Source organism: Amblyomma mixtum, chromosome 3 (genome assembly GCF_055824585.1).
Source record: "Amblyomma mixtum isolate Tamu chromosome 3, ASM5582458v1, whole genome shotgun sequence".
Taxonomy (NCBI): domain Eukaryota; kingdom Metazoa; phylum Arthropoda; class Arachnida; order Ixodida; family Ixodidae; genus Amblyomma; species Amblyomma mixtum.
Genome location: NC_143014.1, coordinates 2,316,330 through 2,334,811, shown reverse-complemented (window position 1 = coordinate 2,334,811; position 18,482 = coordinate 2,316,330). Strand labels below are relative to the sequence as shown.

At 45.3% G+C, this 18,482-nt stretch overlaps 1 protein-coding gene across 1 annotated transcript in view; it reads right to left on the bottom strand.

The window, feature by feature from the left end:
- The window catches only part of LOC149349101 (prolactin-releasing peptide receptor-like), a 178,131-nt gene extending 173,129 nt beyond the window's left edge, over positions 1–5,002 (bottom strand). The window contains exon 1 of the mRNA XM_089578067.1: positions 4,932–5,002. The gene's annotated coding sequence lies outside the window, so the exon portion shown is untranslated. The remainder of the gene's footprint in view (positions 1–4,931) is intronic.
- Positions 5,003–18,482: the final 13,480 nt, after the last annotated feature.

Sequence of the window (18,482 nt, the reverse complement as noted above, 5' to 3'; positions counted from 1 at the left end):
TGTTTGTTGCCCTGCACGCGGTGGTTCGCTCTTAGATCTTGTGTTGACCACAGAACCAGAGTATACGTCAGTGAGTGTACTAGACGGTGTAAGTGACCATAACATGCTACACTGCGAATTTACAACAGCCAAGAAAAAAGCAGAAAGCAAGAAGAAACTGATATTTGATTACTCAAGAGCAAACACTGACGCGCTGATCGGTGACCTGGCATCCTTTTCGATCGAGTTCATGCGTACATTTAGTCTTCACAATTCAAATAAGAACTGGACACTTTTTCGCGACAAACTGATTTCTTATGCAAAAAAAAAACAGCGCGAACAAACGGGGACGAGACGAAGAATACACAGGAACAAGCGCTGTGCGTGTTCCTGTGTATTCTTCAGGAACAAGCGCAGACAGCGCTTGTTCCTGTGTATTCTTCGTCTCGTCCCTGTTTGTTCGCGCTGTTTTTTTGCATAATGTATCACCAACTAGCCCGCTTATCTATCCTGTTGAAACTGATTTCGCTAAAGGAAACATATATACCAAAAATTGCTATCACCGAGTCGACACAAGGCCTCTGGTTCACAAATCAAGTAAAGCGCAGTATAGGCAAAAAGAAACGACTATACTCAAAAGCCGAACGGTCGGGCTCAATATGCGATTGGGAGCGTTACCGCGAGCATGAAAAGTCATGCCAATCCGAAATTGCAGCTGCGAAGGACAAGTTTTACAATACGGACATTTCAAACGTGCTTCAAAGCAACACAAGAAAATTTTGGAAAATAATTAATCCCAACTACCCAACACAAGCATCAATATCTTTAGCAGGCGAAGGGAAACATTTCTTTGGCCGAGGTCGCAGCCCAATTTAATTACTTCTTTTGCTCTGTATTTACTGATGAGACACCGATACCAACTGATCTTCATTTTCCGACCCTGGATTCCTGCATGCCTGACATAACTATCACTCCTGAAGGTATATCATCCGCCATTGATCGCCTTCCGACAAACGCGGCACCTGGGCTCGACGGCATATGCCCCAAGTTACTTAACATAGCTAAACCTGGAATTTGTTCTATTCTTGCATCTATCTTCCAACAATCTCTCGATACAGGATGTGTCCCAAGCGATTGGAACGTTGCTCGCGTCATCCCTATTTTCCTGTCTGGTGACACATTAAATCCCACAAACTATAGGCCTATATCATTAACTAACACATGTTGCAAATTATTGGAACACATTATTTCATCAACTATTATGAATTACCTCGACCGACAAAACTTTTTCTTCGTTAACCAGCATGGATTTTTGCGCGATAAATCTTGCGAAACGCAGCTATTTGAATTAATTACCGATGTTCATCATGCCGTTCACTCTTTGTGCCAAATAGATGCGATATTCATCGACTTCAGAAAGGCCTTTGATAAGGTTCCACATCAGCGCCTCATTAGAAAACTTGCATGCTTAAATATAAACACGAAGGTTGTCAAATGGATATCTAATTTTCTATGAAACCACACCCAGTCCGTTTTCGTTAATGACCATTCATCTCCACTTGCCTCCGTGAAATCTGGAGTGCCACAGGGTTCTGTACTCGGACCAATATTGTTTTTAGTCTATATAAATGACATCAGTAATAACCTGTGCTCTACAGTCCGTCTATTTGCAGATGATTGCGTGGTATATAGACAAATCAATAACCCTACGGATGCCTATTGTTTACAAAGGGACCTCATAAATCTTGGTAATTGGTGCAGACACTGGCAGACGGAGATTGTGTCAAAAACGAAAGCCATCACGTTCACGACGATCAAGCCGGAGCCCTATACTTATAGTATAAACGATGCCCAGCTGGAATCAGTGTCCAACATAAAGTATTTAGGCGTTCATTTATCATCCAACCTGTCATGGAACCTTGATATAGATATGATGCTCAGCAAGGCATCCAAAGGGCTTGGCTTCATTAGGCGCAACTTGCATCTGATCGACTCGTGAACGAAACTTACGGCATACACTGCATTAATCCGCTCAAAACTCGAATACGCGTCGCTTATATGGAATCCACATCAGACCTATCTAATAAATAAAGTTGAATCTCTTCAAAACAAACTGCCCGGTTCATCGTAAAGAACTACTCGCGCACAGCAAGCGTATCTGAAATGAAAAGGTCTCTTAACTTATCTCTGCTCGAGAAACGCAGGTTGCTTCAGCTCATGTCCTTCTTTCACAATCTTTACCATAGTCATTCACCCTTTTCTGCGCTACACGTAGTACCAGCTAACCAAGTATTTCCGCGACTGGATCCCCAACACAAAGTACAGCCCATTTTCGCCCGCACAAATCTGTTTTTTCTTTACCGCTTCTTGTTGCCATTAGAAACTGGAATCAGCTCCCGGAAAACGTGGCGTCCATCACTGACCACGTCACATTTGTCGACAGTCTGAAGTGCTTCCTGGGGCTGTGAATGTTGTATGAGCCGCATATATCTACCTGCAATGACGTATTTGCTTCATGTTCAAATTTTGTGTGCACTCGCCTGTTTGTGTATTTTCTCCGTATTCAAAACTTTTATTGTACCCCCCCTATGTAATGCCCACGCGGGCCTTTAGGGTAACTGAATAAAAAAAAAAATGCTCTGGAGGCACCTAGCAGACAACGACCCCGCAAGCCAAATTTTGCTGAGCAAATCGGAGGTTACGAACACAATAATAATAGCGTTCGCTTTTTGCGACCAATTTTGCAACGTATTTCTGTGCAGAGGAGATAAGGCGGTCACGTTTAGAGGCACAAGCTCAGATATACTCGATCTCTCCATAAAAGAACAGGGCATTTTTTTAGCACTACTTCAACTTGACACAAAGAACTCATCCGGACCAACCGACGTTCCAGACTGCTTTCTTTAGAGACACACAGAATGGTGCGCGAAATACTCATCCATTATCTTCAGTGCAAGTCTGCATAAATGTGAAGTCCCTACTGATTGCAAAAACGTTACCACAATCAACACATCCCGTGATAAGCATTTCGTGATGAATTGTAGGCCGACTTCTGTGTTGTGCACCACGAACAAGGTTTTTGAACAGCTTATTTTTGGACACATGAGCTCATTTTTGAAAAATGTTTTCACGAGCAGCCATCATAGTTTCCGGCGTGGCCTATCGACGGTTAAGCAACTGATCCATATTACGAAAGAATTCTTCGCGAAGAGAGGCTAAGGTAGTCGAATATATATGTAATATTTCTCGATTTCCAAAAAGCCTTTTACCGCGTATCCCATTGGAATTTAATGTATATCTTAGTGACCTATTAAACAATAACAAACTTATGTGGCGTGATTCTTATGTTTCAAACGCCCGTTAGTACGCTCAAATTCAAAAACTGCGCCAGTGTTTTCCGGGTTTATGAAGGCTGGGTGTTTGGACCCCTTCTTTTCAATATTTATCCTAATGACCTGGCCATCGACTCCACTGTGCGAAGCCGCTATGTAGGAGACGACTGAACTGTCTAGTACAGCACTGAAACAATCGAGGATCAACCGCAATTACCTACCTACTGGCTATTACTAAATCGTGCCACGTCTGATAGATGACTCTGAATATCTTGAGATGCGTTCAAATGAGAGTCACACGTAAAAACAAATCGCACTTCTATTTGCATACAACTCGACTATAACCAAATTGCCCGTGCTGGCCATTTGAAATACTTGGATGCAATTATTGTCTCTTCATTAATCTAAAACACTTATATTAAGAACGTTGTCTGAGCAGCATCAAAACGTCTTGGTTTATGAGGCACCGCTTGAAATATTGTAGCAGCAAAAAGAACTAGCTGCATATGCGTCCCTCATACGCCTGTTAGTTTAGTACGCAGACGTAGTTTGGGATCCATACAGCAAAACAAAAATGACCGCATAGAACGATTTGAGAAAAAAAAAGCGCCTCGTTTTGTTTACTACATGCATAGGTAGGTGTTCGTATGAAATCTTTATAAACGATCCGGTCTTTCAGCACTCGAATCCCAGAGGACTTTTTGCCGCCTCACGGTGACATTCAACACCGTTAACAACCAGATAAAGCTGCATTTCCACGCATACATGCAATATAACACGACAACTTACCTGGACGAAACACAGCAAGGCTATGTAGCACCCTCATTGCCGAACAAATGCGTACAAGGGCTCCTTTTTTTCCGAGAACTATTGCGGAGCGGAACGGGCTGGTGTATGAGGTGGTGAACCTTTCAATGTCTTAACCATTTTTAGAAGCTGTTGCTACTTGTGATTGCGGCGCATTCTTTCCTACTTCTTGGAAGTGGGTAGATGTTAAGAAGTATTGCTTGTTCATTGTATTACTCTAGCTGGTGTTTGTGTGTTTTACTGTTCTTTTGTCATCACAGTCTGACCACGACTTGCAACGAATACAACTTGCAGTCCATTGTAACCACTTCTGCCTTGGCGGAAGAAGGTTGTCGGGAGTATTGAGTAAACAAGTAAATAAACAGCACTGGTTAGCGAGGAATATTTTTCTTTCATACGAAACCGCATCCGGCAAACCTTTGTCTATGAATTTTCATTTGTGCTTGTTGATTCATCGTGTTTACCGCTATCGCTGTTCTTTCGTTGGTCTTGTTTATCCGGCGCGCGAGCTCTCCCCGCCCAATGGCATGCGGCCGCAAGTGCATTGACAGCTGCATGATAAGTATTCCTGTCACACAACTATCGTTATGAAACGACGAGTGGGCGCGTCAAAATGGCTACAGTTCAGAGAGAGCCACAGGTGCGATTCCTAGTTGGGAACGGCCTACTGAACGCGGCAACAGTGCATCTCTCGAGCCGCCGGCTGTAAAAGTGCATTGCGCAGCGTACTTGGACGGCGCGCGTCCGCCTCCGCGCATTGCACCATGTGACATACAATAGGTGGAGACATGGTCGGAAAGATAAAGCACTCACGTGAGCAGCGAGGCCTTCTCGCAGTGGCGGCAACCCCGGTGTGAGCCGACCAAACGCCCGCCGCCGGTCGATACGAGCCTCCATGTTGCTTCCGCCCCGCGGGAAGCTGCCCGCCGCGTCCCCTGGAGTTGGTTTCGATTTTTGTAGCGCTGTGGCTTCGAATCACGAATGCACTCAACGCAAGATCTGTGCTGAATTTGCAAAGCTGGAAATGTGGCCGACGTTTGATAGCAGTGCGGCCGGCTGCGTTGCAAGTTTTGGCGGCTGCTCCTCCCCTTGAAGTATACAGTCTTCCAATCTGAATGCTCAATTCCGCGTTTTCCATTATAGTTCTTGTACTTATAACCTTTCTAAAGTCTAGATGCCATGAAAGTGGGTTGATGGCCCCACTACTTTTTCAAGAATTTCGCATGGGCCTTAATGGAGCGCATGTGGAGCAGGATTTGTGGTTATTGGTCGATCAGGCTATTACGAGTGTTTCAGGCCTCGCAGATGCACTCCAGTACATCTTGCATCGTCGTCCATCATTTCCCCGTTTTTTATATTCGGAGTGTTTTTTTTCTTGCTTGTTTCTATTTCCTGCATCCAGACATCATCTCAGTATCGCCAAAATCAGACACGTTTTGCTCCAAATTACAGCGCTGCATACGATTCGGCTGTTTCACCGCCGGAGCCACCGAGGCGTTGCCGGTAATTAATTTGCGGACATGGCAGCGGGCTCGGCTGCTCGTCTCGGACTTTCGCGCTCTTCTCAAATTTCCCGTTGTTGTGTCAAGAGCACCGACCTTTGGGCTGGTTGGTTCATAGCAGACACGTACAAGCGCAAAAAAAAAACACGGACAGAGAAGAGACTTGGACAACACGTGTTGGGAGTACCATCCAAGAACTAACAAACCCCTCCTACCGTTTCATTCATCTCATACAAAACTTGTTAAGAGAGGAATCGCTAAGCAATGCCTAAATAATGCATTGAAAAATTCAGGGGGCACTTTGACTGTCTAAAGTGGGTAGAGGCGGAAGCGTTTTCCGCACCACCTTCGCTGTTTCTGTGGCACCGGTGGCGTCACATATAATTGACTGCTAATTACTAAGTGATGACAATTCACTAATTATGTTAATTACTGATTAATGCCTGAATACTAATTAACTGCTGATTAATTACGCTTAAGCTTCGCCTTTAGGAGTGGAACGCGACAGCGCGTTGTAGCGCTGACAGGGAGTCCACGGAACACCACCCGTTCAGCGCGATGCCTTGCCCTTTGAACGCAACGCTTTTTGAGGAAAGGAAATGGCGCAGTAATTCTCTGTCATCTCGGTGGACACCTGAACCGCACCGTAGAGGAAGGGAGGAAGTGGGAGTGAAAGAAGATAGATAAAGAGGAGCCGTAATCAAGAAAATGAAAATTGTATTTGAGGAAAGGAAATTACGCAGTAACTGTCTCACAAAATTCAGGGGGGGGGGCACTTTTTTGACCTAAAGTGTGGTCACTGATGCCCCTAAGAGTGGAACACGACAGCGTCTTGCAACGCTGCCAAGGAGTCCATAGAACGCCATCGCCCATTCGGTTCTACGCCTCGCTCGTCAGTAAATTGGTTTTTGAGGAAAGGAAATGTATCTGTCTCTCATTTGTTGGACACCTAAACCTAAACCATCGAGCTGGCATGGCGGAGTGGATAGCATGCTCGTCTCTGACGCCGAAGACCGGGGTTCAATTCCTGAGCTCGACCAATTTCTTAATCGGTTTTATTTATTTATATGGCCTGACTAGTAAAGCTAATTAGGCTAATTGGGTAACTAAGCAATTAACTAAGCTCAGTCCCACTTAATTGGAGCATTACTATACGATCCCTTCGAGTGGTTGCATGGTTACTAGCCAAAGTACAATTGGCCCCGTTTGAAATTCGCGCACTGTGACGTCACGACCGTTTCCACTAATTGAAAAGCGTGACATTTTCTGTCGACAACTGCTGCTTACAACGATGAGACATTAAAGGCTTCCGCCTTAAAAAGTTGTGTTGCCATTCACTGAGCCATGGTTTCCAAAAGCAAGTGACGCGTCTTCAATCAGCTGGGTATCCGACAAGCCTCATTGTATCCGTATCTGAAGGAATGTTGAAAACTGTAAAGAGAAAAGACAAGAACCAGATCGAAGCAAATGGAAACAGAACGGTAGTCATCCCCTACTTGCAGAACACCTCGCATGGCCGAAAGAAGATTGCGAAACGCAGTGATGTCAGAGTAGTGTTCTTGGCGCCTGAGAAGTTGGAAAAACTAGTCAAGTTGACTAATCCTTTTCAAAAGCCTAAAGAACCATGCGGTATCAAGCAGCGGGATCCTTTTGCAGCATGTGTTTCTGGTGTGGTCTATGAAATTCCTCTATCGTGTGGCTCTAGGTACATCGGTCAAACTGGCCGATGTCTGAATGAAAGATTACTGGAACACAGAAGGAAGGTAGGCAATTATACAGACGGTAATCTTTCTGAACATTGTCATGATTGTGCTGAAAAGAATACGAAACCATGTAAACCTGTCTTCAGCGCATGCAAGATTGTGGCCAAACATAGTTGTCAGGATGTGAGAGAGATAACAGAGGCAGATTTTATTAGAAAAGCTGGTCCATCCTGCGTCAGTGCACCGTCTGTTACACTGACTAAAAAAGAAAATAATGTCTTTGGGAGCGGCCACGTGATGCCGGCAGGGCTATCAGTTTGACGTCATGCAGCAAGGTGTATATAGTTGTGCTTGTGTATCAATAAACCTTCAGTTGGAAGTAAGCGCTCGTGTTGTCCAAGTCTCTTCTCTGTCCGTGTTTTTTTTTGCGCTTGTACGTGTGTGTTGTGACAAGAATCGCTTTTGCAGCTGCTGTCCTTTAGCAATGGTCGCAACAGTGGCATTCATCGCACAGTGGCACCTAAATTTACCGCTGGGTTGCTGGTGTCAGTGACTTCCATCTTCCTTTCCTGCTGCGAAACTCATCATTCATTTCATAACATGACACGGTTATTTATCTTTTTATTTGCATCGTTTTAGGCTCCAACCTGGCAGCACGTGTCCTTGTGGATGTGCTTGTGACTCTCTTTCGCAATGTCTTGATAAATGTACCTCAGCATCATATATTGCAAGTAAAATCCATCACATATCTTCTTTTTGTATTCCTTCCCGAATGATTCTGGATTCCTTCTCAGTAATATATGTGCATGCGCTCTTATAAAACTAATGGTTGCAACTGTAAGTAACGCACTGCGCGACAATCACCGCGCTGTCGCTCATCGGGATAGCATGTAGTTACTGCAGCAAAAACCTCCACTTTTCACATGGAAAGTTGAGTTGAGTTTAATGGCGCATAAGCGACTAAGTCACTTGGAAAGTGGATGGTCAAATGGCCCTTGGATTTCACCTCTAACTGGAAGCTTGCCGGAGGTGTGGCTGTGACAACGTACCACGTGACTTGTCGCAGCTGTTATCGCTGGCTCCGCCGCCGCTCCGACCTCTCACTCTCGACAGTTGTGTCACGTGGCTAACCACGTGATCTGCTATTGCTGAATAAAGGCCAACGCTCGTCGCCTGGAGCCCCTAGAGACATGGAGCTAGAAATGGGACGAGTTCATCGACTAAGCACTGGAGTTTGGAGGCTGCTTCTAGCGGTCCCTACGACAGCTGACAGCATTACCAAGCCGCGTTGGATAGAGCCAAGTCGCGAAAGGGGGCGCGTCCAGTTGATTTTGCCTCAAAAACGATGGCACACACCCATGGTGGAGGATTGGTCAGTGTTTGGTGTAGACCCAGACAGAGAAAAACTCATCCACATTTATCTCAAGTGGCTCTTAAATATAAATAAAGGAATCTGTGAAGAAGAAAAAATCACGAATTTTGAGAGATCTTGAGGAAATCGGGATGAATATCGAGGAAACAAAGTGGTGTGGGTTGAATGACTAAATCTTAAAGTACTAATCAGAAATCAAATAATTTTGAGAGCAAAGTAACGGCATCGAAAAGTTAAGAGCAAAATCTCCCGGTTTCAATAATATACTTGTGAAGAAGCTGACAGAATCTCTGAAAGTACGTCCAATTTTCCACGTCCCAAGCATCCCTTGTTGATAGGAGGAATAACTATTGTAGCCACCGGGCATTCATGAGTCCAAGCATTAGTTGCAAGGCCTCTGCTCAAGGCTAGGATCTGCATTGTAGAGAAAAGTTAATTATTCCGCGGTTTCACCCTAGCGCTGCAGGCTTGCCCAAAGCCGCCGTGATCCAAATACTCGTCAGTCGCAATGTCATCTGTCGCTGAAAATATTTCTCTATAATTCCCAGCCGAAACAGAATCTCTGAAAGTACGTCCAATTTTCCACGTCCCAAGCATCCCTTGTTGATAGGAGGAATAACTATTGTAGCCACCGGGCATTCATGAGTCCAATCATTAGTTGCAAGGCCTCTGCTGAAGGCTAGGATCTGCATTGTAAAGAAAAGTTAATTATTCCGCGGTTTCACCCGAGCGGTGCAGCCTTGCCCAAAGCCGCCGTGATCGAAACACTCGTCAGCCGCAATGCCATCTGTCGCTGAAAATATTTCTCTATAATTCCCAGCCGAAACAGAATCTCTGAAAGTACGTCCAATTTTCCACGTCCCAAGCATCCCTTGTTGATAGGAGGAATAACTATTGTAGCCACCGGGCATTCATGAGTCCAATCATTAGTTGCAAGGCCTCTGCTCAAGGCTAGGATCTGCATTGTAAAGAAAAGTTAATTCTTCCGCGGTTTCACCCTAGCGTGCAGCCTTGCCCAAAGCCGCCGTGATCGAAATATTCGTCAGTCGCAATGTCATCTGTCGCTGAAAATATTTCTCTACATTTCCCATCTGAGCTAGAATTGGGACGAGTTCATCGACTAAGCAGTGGAGTTTGGAGGCTGCTTCTAGCGGTCCCTACGACAGCTGAGAGCATCACCAAGCCGCGTTGGATAGAGCCAAGTCGCGAAAGGGGGCGCGTCGAGTTGATTTTGCCTCAAAAACGATGGCACATACCTATGGTGGAGGATTGGCCAGTTTTTGGTGTAGACCCAGACAGAGAAAAACTGATCCACGTTTATCTCAAGTGGCTCATAAATATCAATAAAGGAATGTGTGCAGAAGAAAAAATCACGAATTTTGAGAGATCTTGAGGAAATCGGGATGAATATCGAGGAAACAAAGTGGTGTGGGTTGAATGACTAAATCTTAAAGCGATAATTGGAAATCAAATAACTTTGAGAGCAAAGTAACGGCATCGAAAAGTTAAGAGCAAAATCTCCTAGTTTCAATAATGTACTTGTGAAGAAGCTGACACACCTACTTATGGGCGCATGACCTTTGACGGTTGCGCCGAAAGAGAGGATGACGGGAAGTGTAAAAGGGCAGCTCTAATTGAGCCAGAATATTTTGAAAAAAGTGAATTCTCTGCAATGCAAACCGCCAGCAGTAGAGGATGAAATGATCTATCGTTTCAACCGCCCCGCATTACGCGCATAGACTCCACGGCGTGAACCCAGAACGCCATAAATGTAGATCAAGGCGAGGAATCCTGTACCGCAATAGCGTCAAGGAAACCTCGTGTTAAACTACACCACACTCTCGGGCTGTGCATCAGAGAGCGTCGTCTTCATCAACTTCCATCTGCTCCGTCCCGCGGCACAGCCTGCTCCCCGTCGTCTTCTACGTAGCACAAATCCGTGCTTTCGCTCCAACTCGAATGTAGTAAACATTCTCTGCTATTTTTTTCTAAATCTGATTGCTTTTCACTACTATGCGATGGTTCCTTAAAGAAATTGGTAGGGTTTTGACCGATTTCAACCGGGTAGACTTGCGAAAGCATGTATATAGCTTGATTGGCTCATGGTTTTGCTTGATGTGTCGTCGGCACGTCCGGCGACGACGTTAGCTCTGATTGAGGGTAACCATCTGATCTGCTCGCGCCGGAGATGGTAGTTGATGAAGACAACGATGTGCAATGCACAGCGCGAGTGTGCTGCAGTTTACTGCGGGGCGTGTTCGGCTGCGGCTATACCGAGTGAAGACAACGTTGTGGAAATTGTGCGACAAAAATGCGACAGTGCTGATTTCACGGATTTCTAATCTTCCATAAACTCACGGCTATATGAATCTCTGTTTCTGCTGGACTGTTATCTAATGTGCATGGCAACTGGGTACGACCGACTTTCTTTACTGATCATTGCATGGTGTCTGCTGAGACAGGAAGGTGCAGCCCGGTTTTCTCCAGCCTCGGCGGGAGTTCTGGAAGCTCAGTAATTCTCTCCTCGCATCTGAAATTTGCCAGCGTACTGCTCACTTCTTATTTAAAAGATAAATGGGCCTGTGTGGATCTTTTGGAATTACAGAAACCGGATCTATCAAAAAATACGGCTAAAGATTTGCAAATCGAAGCGTCAGCACGAATCGCATCTTTGAAGCGTCATCCCCTACCTGAGCTAGGAGGAACAATCGTTTTCAAAAATACACGGCCCGCGGCTTCAGTACGCGCAGCGGCTGCGGGGCGTGCCCCGGCACTGCTTTGTCGGGCGCTCGCTGCAAGGGTGCCCACTGCGACCACGCCTACACACTCACTCTCGCGCTTTCACGTAACACGCCTGATGAACTATCTGTGCGGTGTTCTACTGTTTCGCCGCTGGCGCTCGCTACGAAAGAGGACGCCTGCATGTTTGCTGCTCTAAAGTCCCTCACTTTACGCTGGTCTCTGAGCGCGCTTTGGGAGTCACTCGCCTTGCACACTTTGAGGCGTGAAAAACGAGAGTCATCAGAAGATGCTTCCGCTATGCCGTGCTCTCTTGCCGCGCCCTTACAGCCAGGCTAGGCTCGCGGAGCGTTCAGATACGACGCTTTCAAGTGGTAAACCGACGGCCTTTCGCGGGTTTTGCTTCGGCTGGGAATTATTTAGAAACATTGTCAGCGACACATGACACTGCGACGGACGCCCGCTTCGATCACGGCGGTTTTGAGCAAGTCTGCACCGCTGCGATGAGGCCACGGAATAATGTCTTCTTCTTTGCACTGCAAATCCTACCCTTGTGGAGATGCCTTGCAAATAATGATTGGACAAATAATGATTCCAAATAATGAATGCCCGGCAGCTAAATAGTTATTTCTCCTATAATAAGGGATCCTTGAAACATGGAAATTAGGACGTACGTTCAGAGGTTCTGTTTCGGCTGGGAATTATATAGTACCATTGTCAGCGATAGTTGAGACTGCCATTTGACGACTCCTTCGATGAGTGCGACTTCCGGCAAGGCTGCACGGCTGGGGTGAAGCCCTGGAATAATTTAATCTTCTTTACACTGCCGATCCTAGCCTTGAGGAGAGGCCTTGCAACAAATGATTGGACTTATGAATGCCGGTGGCTACAATAGTTATTCGTCCTATCAACAAGGGATGCTTGGGACGTGGAAAATTGGACGTAGTTTCAGAGATTCTTGTCTCGGCTGGGAATTATAGAGAAATATTCTCAGCGACAGATGACATTGCGACTGACGAGTATTTCGATCACGGCGGCTTTGGGCAAGGCTGCAACGCTAGGTTGAAATCGCGGAATAATTAACTTTTCTTTACAATGCAGATCATAGCCTTGAGCAGAGGCCTTGCAAATAATGATTGGACTCATGAATGCCCGTTGGTTACAATAGTCATTCCTCCTATCAACAAGGGATGCTTCGGACGTGGAAAATTGGACGTACTTTCAGAGATTCTGTTTCGGCTTGGAATTATAGAGAAATATTTTCAGTGACAGATGACATTGCGACTGACTAGTATTTCGATCACGGCGGCTTTGGGCAAGGCTGCACCGCTAGGTTGAAATCGCGGAATAATTAACTATTCTTTACAATGCAGATCCTAGCCTTGAGCAGAGGCCTTGCAAATAATGATTGGACTCATGAATGCCCGTTGGTTACAATAGTCATTCCTCCTATCAACAAGGGATGCTTCGGACGTGGAAAATTGGACGTACTTTCAGAGCTTCTGTTTCGGCTTGGAATTATAGAGAAATATTTTCAGTGACAGATGACATTGCGACTGACTAGTATTTCGATCACGGCGGCTTTGGGCAAGGCTGCACCGCTAGGTTGAAATCGCGGAATAATTAACTTTTCTTTACAATGCAGATCCTAGCCTTGAGCAGAGGCCTTGCAAATAATGATTGGACTCATGAATGCCCGTTGGTTACAATAGTCATTCCTCCTATCAACAAGGGATGCTTCGGACGTGGAAAATTGGACGTACTTTCAGAGATTCTGTTTCGGCTTGGAATTATAGAGAAATATTTTCAGTGACAGATGACATTGCGACTGACTAGTATTTCGATCACGGCGGCTTTGGGCAAGGCTGCACCGCTAGGTTGAAATCGCGGAATAATTAACTTTTCTTTACAATGCAGATCCTAGCCTTGAGCAGAGGCCTTGCAAATAATGATTGGACTCATGAATGCCCGTTGGTTACAATAGTCATTCCTCCTATCAACAAGGGATGCTTCGGACGTGGAAAATTGGACGTACTTTCAGAGATTCTGTTTCGGCTTGGAATTATAGAGAAATATTTTCAGTGACAGATGACATTGCGACTGACTAGTATTTCGATCACGGCGGCTTTGGGCAAGGCTGCAACGCTAGGTTGAAATCGCGGAATAATTAACTTTTCTTTACAATGCAGATCCTAGCCTTGAGCAGAGGCCTTGCAAATAATGATTGGACTCATGAATGCCCGTTGGTTACAATAGTCATTCCTCCTATCAACAAGGGATGCTTCGGACGTGGAAAGTTGGACGTACTTTCAGAGATTCAGTTTCGGCTTGGAATTATAGAGAAATATTTTCAGCGACAGATTACATTGCGACTGACTAGTATTTCGATCACGGCGGCTTTGGGCAAGGCTGCACCGCTAGGGTGAAACCGCGGAATAATTAACTTTTCTTTACAATGCAGATCCTAGCCTTGAGCAGAGGCCTTGCAACTAATGATTGGACTCATGAATGCCCGGTGGCTACAATAGTTATTCCTCCTGTCAACAAGGGATGCTTGGGACATGGAAAGTTAAACGTACTTTCAGAGATTCTGTTTCGGCTGGGAAATATAGAGAAATATTTTCAGTGACAGATGACATTGCGACTGACTAGTATTTCGATCACGGCGGCTTTGGGCAAGGCTGCAACGCTAGGTTGAAATCGCGGAATAATTAACTTTTCTTTACAATGCAGATCCTAGCCTTGAGCAGAGGCCTTGCAAATAATGATTGGACTCATGAATGCCCGTTGGTTACAATAGTCATTCCTCCTATCAACAAGGGATGCTTCGGACGTGGAAAGTTGGACGTACTTTCAGAGATTCTGTTTCGGCTTGGAATTATAGAGAAATATTTTCAGCGACAGATTACATTGCGACTGACTAGTATTTCGATCACGGCGGCTTTGGGCAAGGCTGCACCATTAGGCTGAAGCCGCTGAATAATTAACTCTTCTTTACACTGCAGATCCTAGCCTTGAGGAGAGGCCTTGCAACTAATGATTGGACTCATGAATGCCCGGTGGCTACAAAAGTTATTCGGCCTATCAACAAGGGATGCTTGGGACGTGGAAAATTGGACGTAGATTCAGAGATTCTTGTTTCGGCTGGGAATTATAGAGAAATATTTTCAGTGACAGATGACCTTGCGACTGACGAGTATTTCGATCACGGCGGCTTTGGGCAAGGCTGCAATGCTAGGTTGAAACCGCGGAATAATTAACTTTTCTTTACAATGCAGATCCTAGCCTTGAGCAGAGGCCTTGCAACTAATGATTGGACTCATGAATGCCCGGTGGCTACAATAATTATTCCTCCTGTCAACAAGGGATGCTTGGGACATGGAAAGTTAAACGTACTTTCAGAGATTCTGTTTCGGCTGGGAAATATAGAGAAATATTTTGAGCGACAGATGACATTGCGACTGACAAGTATTTCGATCACGGCGGCTTTGGTCAAGGCTGCACCATTAGGCTGAAGCCGCTGAATAATTAACTCTTCTTTACACTGCAGATCCTAGCCTTGAGCAGAGGCCTTGCAACTAATGATTGGACTCATGAATGCCCGGTGGCTACAAAAGTTATTCGGCCTATCAACAAGGGATGCTTGGGACGTGGAAAATTGGACGTAGATTCAGAGATTCTTGTTTCGGCTGGGAATTATAGAGAAATATTTTCAGCGACAGATGACCTTGCGACTGACGAGTATTTCGATCACGGCGGCTTTGGGCAAGGCTGCAATGCTAGGTTGAAACCGCGGAATAATTAACTTTTCTTTACAATGCAGATCCTAGCCTTGAGCAGAGGCCTTGCAACTAATGATTGGACTCATGAATGCCCGGTGGCTACAATAATTATTCCTCCTGTCAACAAGGGATGCTTGGGACATGGAAAGTTAAACGTACTTTCAGAGATTCTGTTTCGGCTGGGAAATATAGAGAAATATTTTGAGCGACAGATGACATTGCGACTGACAAGTATTTCGATCACGGCGGCTTTGGTCAAGGCTGCACCATTAGGCTGAAGCCGCTGAATAATTAACTCTTCTTTACACTGCAGATCCTAGCCTTGAGGAGAGGCCTTGCAACTAATGATTGGACTCATGAATGCCCGGTGGCTACAAAAGTTATTCGGCCTATCAACAAGGGATGCTTGGGACGTGGAAAATTGGACGTAGATTCAGAGATTCTTGTTTCGGCTGGGAATTATAGAGAAATATTTTCAGCGACAGATGACCTTGCGACTGACGAGTATTTCGATCACGGCGGCTTTGGGCAAGGCTGCAATGCTAGGTTGAAACCGCGGAATAATTAACTTTTCTTTACAATGCAGATCCTAGCCTTGAGCAGAGGCCTTGCAAATAATGATTGGACTCATGAATGCCCGTTGGTTACAATAGTCATTCCTCCTATCAACAAGGGATACTTCGGACGTGGAAAATTGGACGTACTTTCAGAGATTCTGTTTCAGCTTGGAATTATAGAGAAATATTTTCAGCGACAGATAACAATGCGACTGACTAGTATTTCGATCACGGCGGCTTTGGGCAAGGCTCCAACGCTAGGGTAAAACCACGGAATAATTAACTTTTCTTTACAATGCAGTTCTTAGCCTTGAGCAGAGGCCTTGCAAATAATGATTGGACTCATGAATGCCTGGTGGCTACAATAGTTATTCGTCCAATCAACAAGGGATGCTTGGGACGTGGAAAGTTAAACGTACTTTCAGAGATTCTGTTTCGGCTTGGAATTATAGAGAAATATTTTCAGCGACAGATGACATTGCGACTTACTAGTATTTCGATCACGGCGGCTTTGGGCAAGGCTGCAACGCTAAGGTGAAACCGCGGAATAATTAACTTTTCTTTACAATGCTGATCCTAGCCTTGAGAAGAGGCCTTGCAACTTATGATTGGACACATGAATGCCTGGTGGCTACAATAATTATTCCTCCTGTCAAAAAGGGATGCTTGGGACGTGGAAAGTTAAACGTACTTTCAGAGATTCTGTTTCGCCTTGGAATTATACCGAAATATTTTCAGCGACAGATGACATTGCGACTGACTAGTATTTCGATCACGGCGGCTTTGGGCAAGGCTTCACGGCTGGGGTGAAGCCCTGGAATAATTTAATCTTCTTTACACTGCAGATCTTAGCCATGAGGAGAGGCCTTGCAACCAATGATTGGACTTATGAATGCCCGGTGGCTACAATAGTTATTCGTCCTATCAACAAGGGATGCTTGGGACGTGGAAAGTTGGACGTACTTTCAGAGATTCTGTTTCGGCTGGGCATTATAGAGAAATATTTTCAGCGACAGATGACATTGCGACTGACTAGTATTTCGATCACGGCGGCTTTGGCCAAGGCTGCACCGCTAGGGTGAAACCGCGGAATAATTAACTTTTCTTTACAATGCAGATCCTAGCCTTGAGCAGAGGCCTTGCAACTAATGATTGGAAACATGAATGCCCGGAGGCTACAATAATTATTCCTCCTATCAACAAGGGATGCTTGGGACGTGGAAGGTAAACGTACTTTCAGAGATTCTGTTTCGGCTTGGAATTATAGAGAAATATTTTCAGCGACAGATGACATTGCGACTGACGAGTATTTCGATCACGGCGGCTTTGGTCAAGGTTGCACCGCTCGGCTGAAGCCGCTGAATAATTAACTGTTCTTTACAGTGCAGATGCTAGCCTTGAGCAGAGGCCTTGCAACTAATGATTGGACTCATGAATGCCCGGCGGCTACAATAATTATTTCTCCTGTCAACATGGGATGCTTGGGACGTGGAAAGTTAAACGTACTTTCAGAGATTCTGTTTCGGCTGGTAATTATATAGTACCATTGTCAGCGATAGTTGAGGCTTCCATTGACGGCTCTTTCGATGAAGGCGACTTGCGGCAAGGCTGCACCGCTGGGGTGAAGCCCCGGAATATTTAATCTTCTTTACACTGCAGATCCTAACCTTGAGCTGAGGTCTTGCAACCAATTATTGGACTTTTGAATGCCCGGTGGCTACAATAGTTATTTCTCCTATCAAGAAGGGATGCTTGGAACGTGGAAAATTGGACATGCTTTTTGAGAGGTTCTGTTTCGGCTCGGAATTATATACAGTAGTACCACTGTGAGCGATAGTTGAGGCTGCCACTGACGACTCTTTCGATGGCGGCGACTTCCGGCAAGGCTGCAGCGCTGGGGTGAAGCCCCCGAAAAATTTATTCTTCGTTACACTGCAGATCCTAACCTTGAGCAGAGCCCTTGCAACCAATTATTGGGCTCATGAATGCCCGGTGGCTACAATAGTTATTTCTCCTATCAATAAGGGATGCTTGGAACGCGGAAAATTCGACGTAATTCATAGGTTCTTTTTCGGCTGGGAATTATATAGTACCATTGTCAACAATAATTGAGACTGCCATTGACGACTCTTTCGATAACTGCGACTTCCGGCCGTGAAGCCGCGGAGTAATTTAATCTTCTTTACACTGCAGATCCTAACCTTGAGCACAAGCCTTGCAACCAATGTTTGGTCTTATGAATGCCCGGTGGATACAATAATTATTTTTCCTATCAGCAAGGGATGCTTGGAACGTGGAAAATTGGACCTACTTTCAGAGATTGTTTCGGCTGAAATTTATATAGTACCTTATCAGCGATAGTTGGCACTGCCACTGGCGACTGTTTCGATGACGGAGACTTGCGGCAAGGCTCCTCCGCTGGGGTGTACTCCCGGAATAATTTAATCTTCTTCGCACTGCAGATCCTAACCTCTAGCTGCGGTTTTGCAAACAATGATTCGACTTATGAATGCCCGGCAGCTAGAATACTTATTTCTCCAGTCAACAAGGGATGCTTGGAACGTGCAAAATTGGACGTACGTTCAGAGGTTCTCTTTCGGCTGGGAATTATATAGTACCATTGTCAGCGATAGTTGAGACCGCCACTAACTACTCTTTCGATGACGGCGGCTTGGGGAAGCATGCACGGCTGGGGTGAAGCCACGGAAA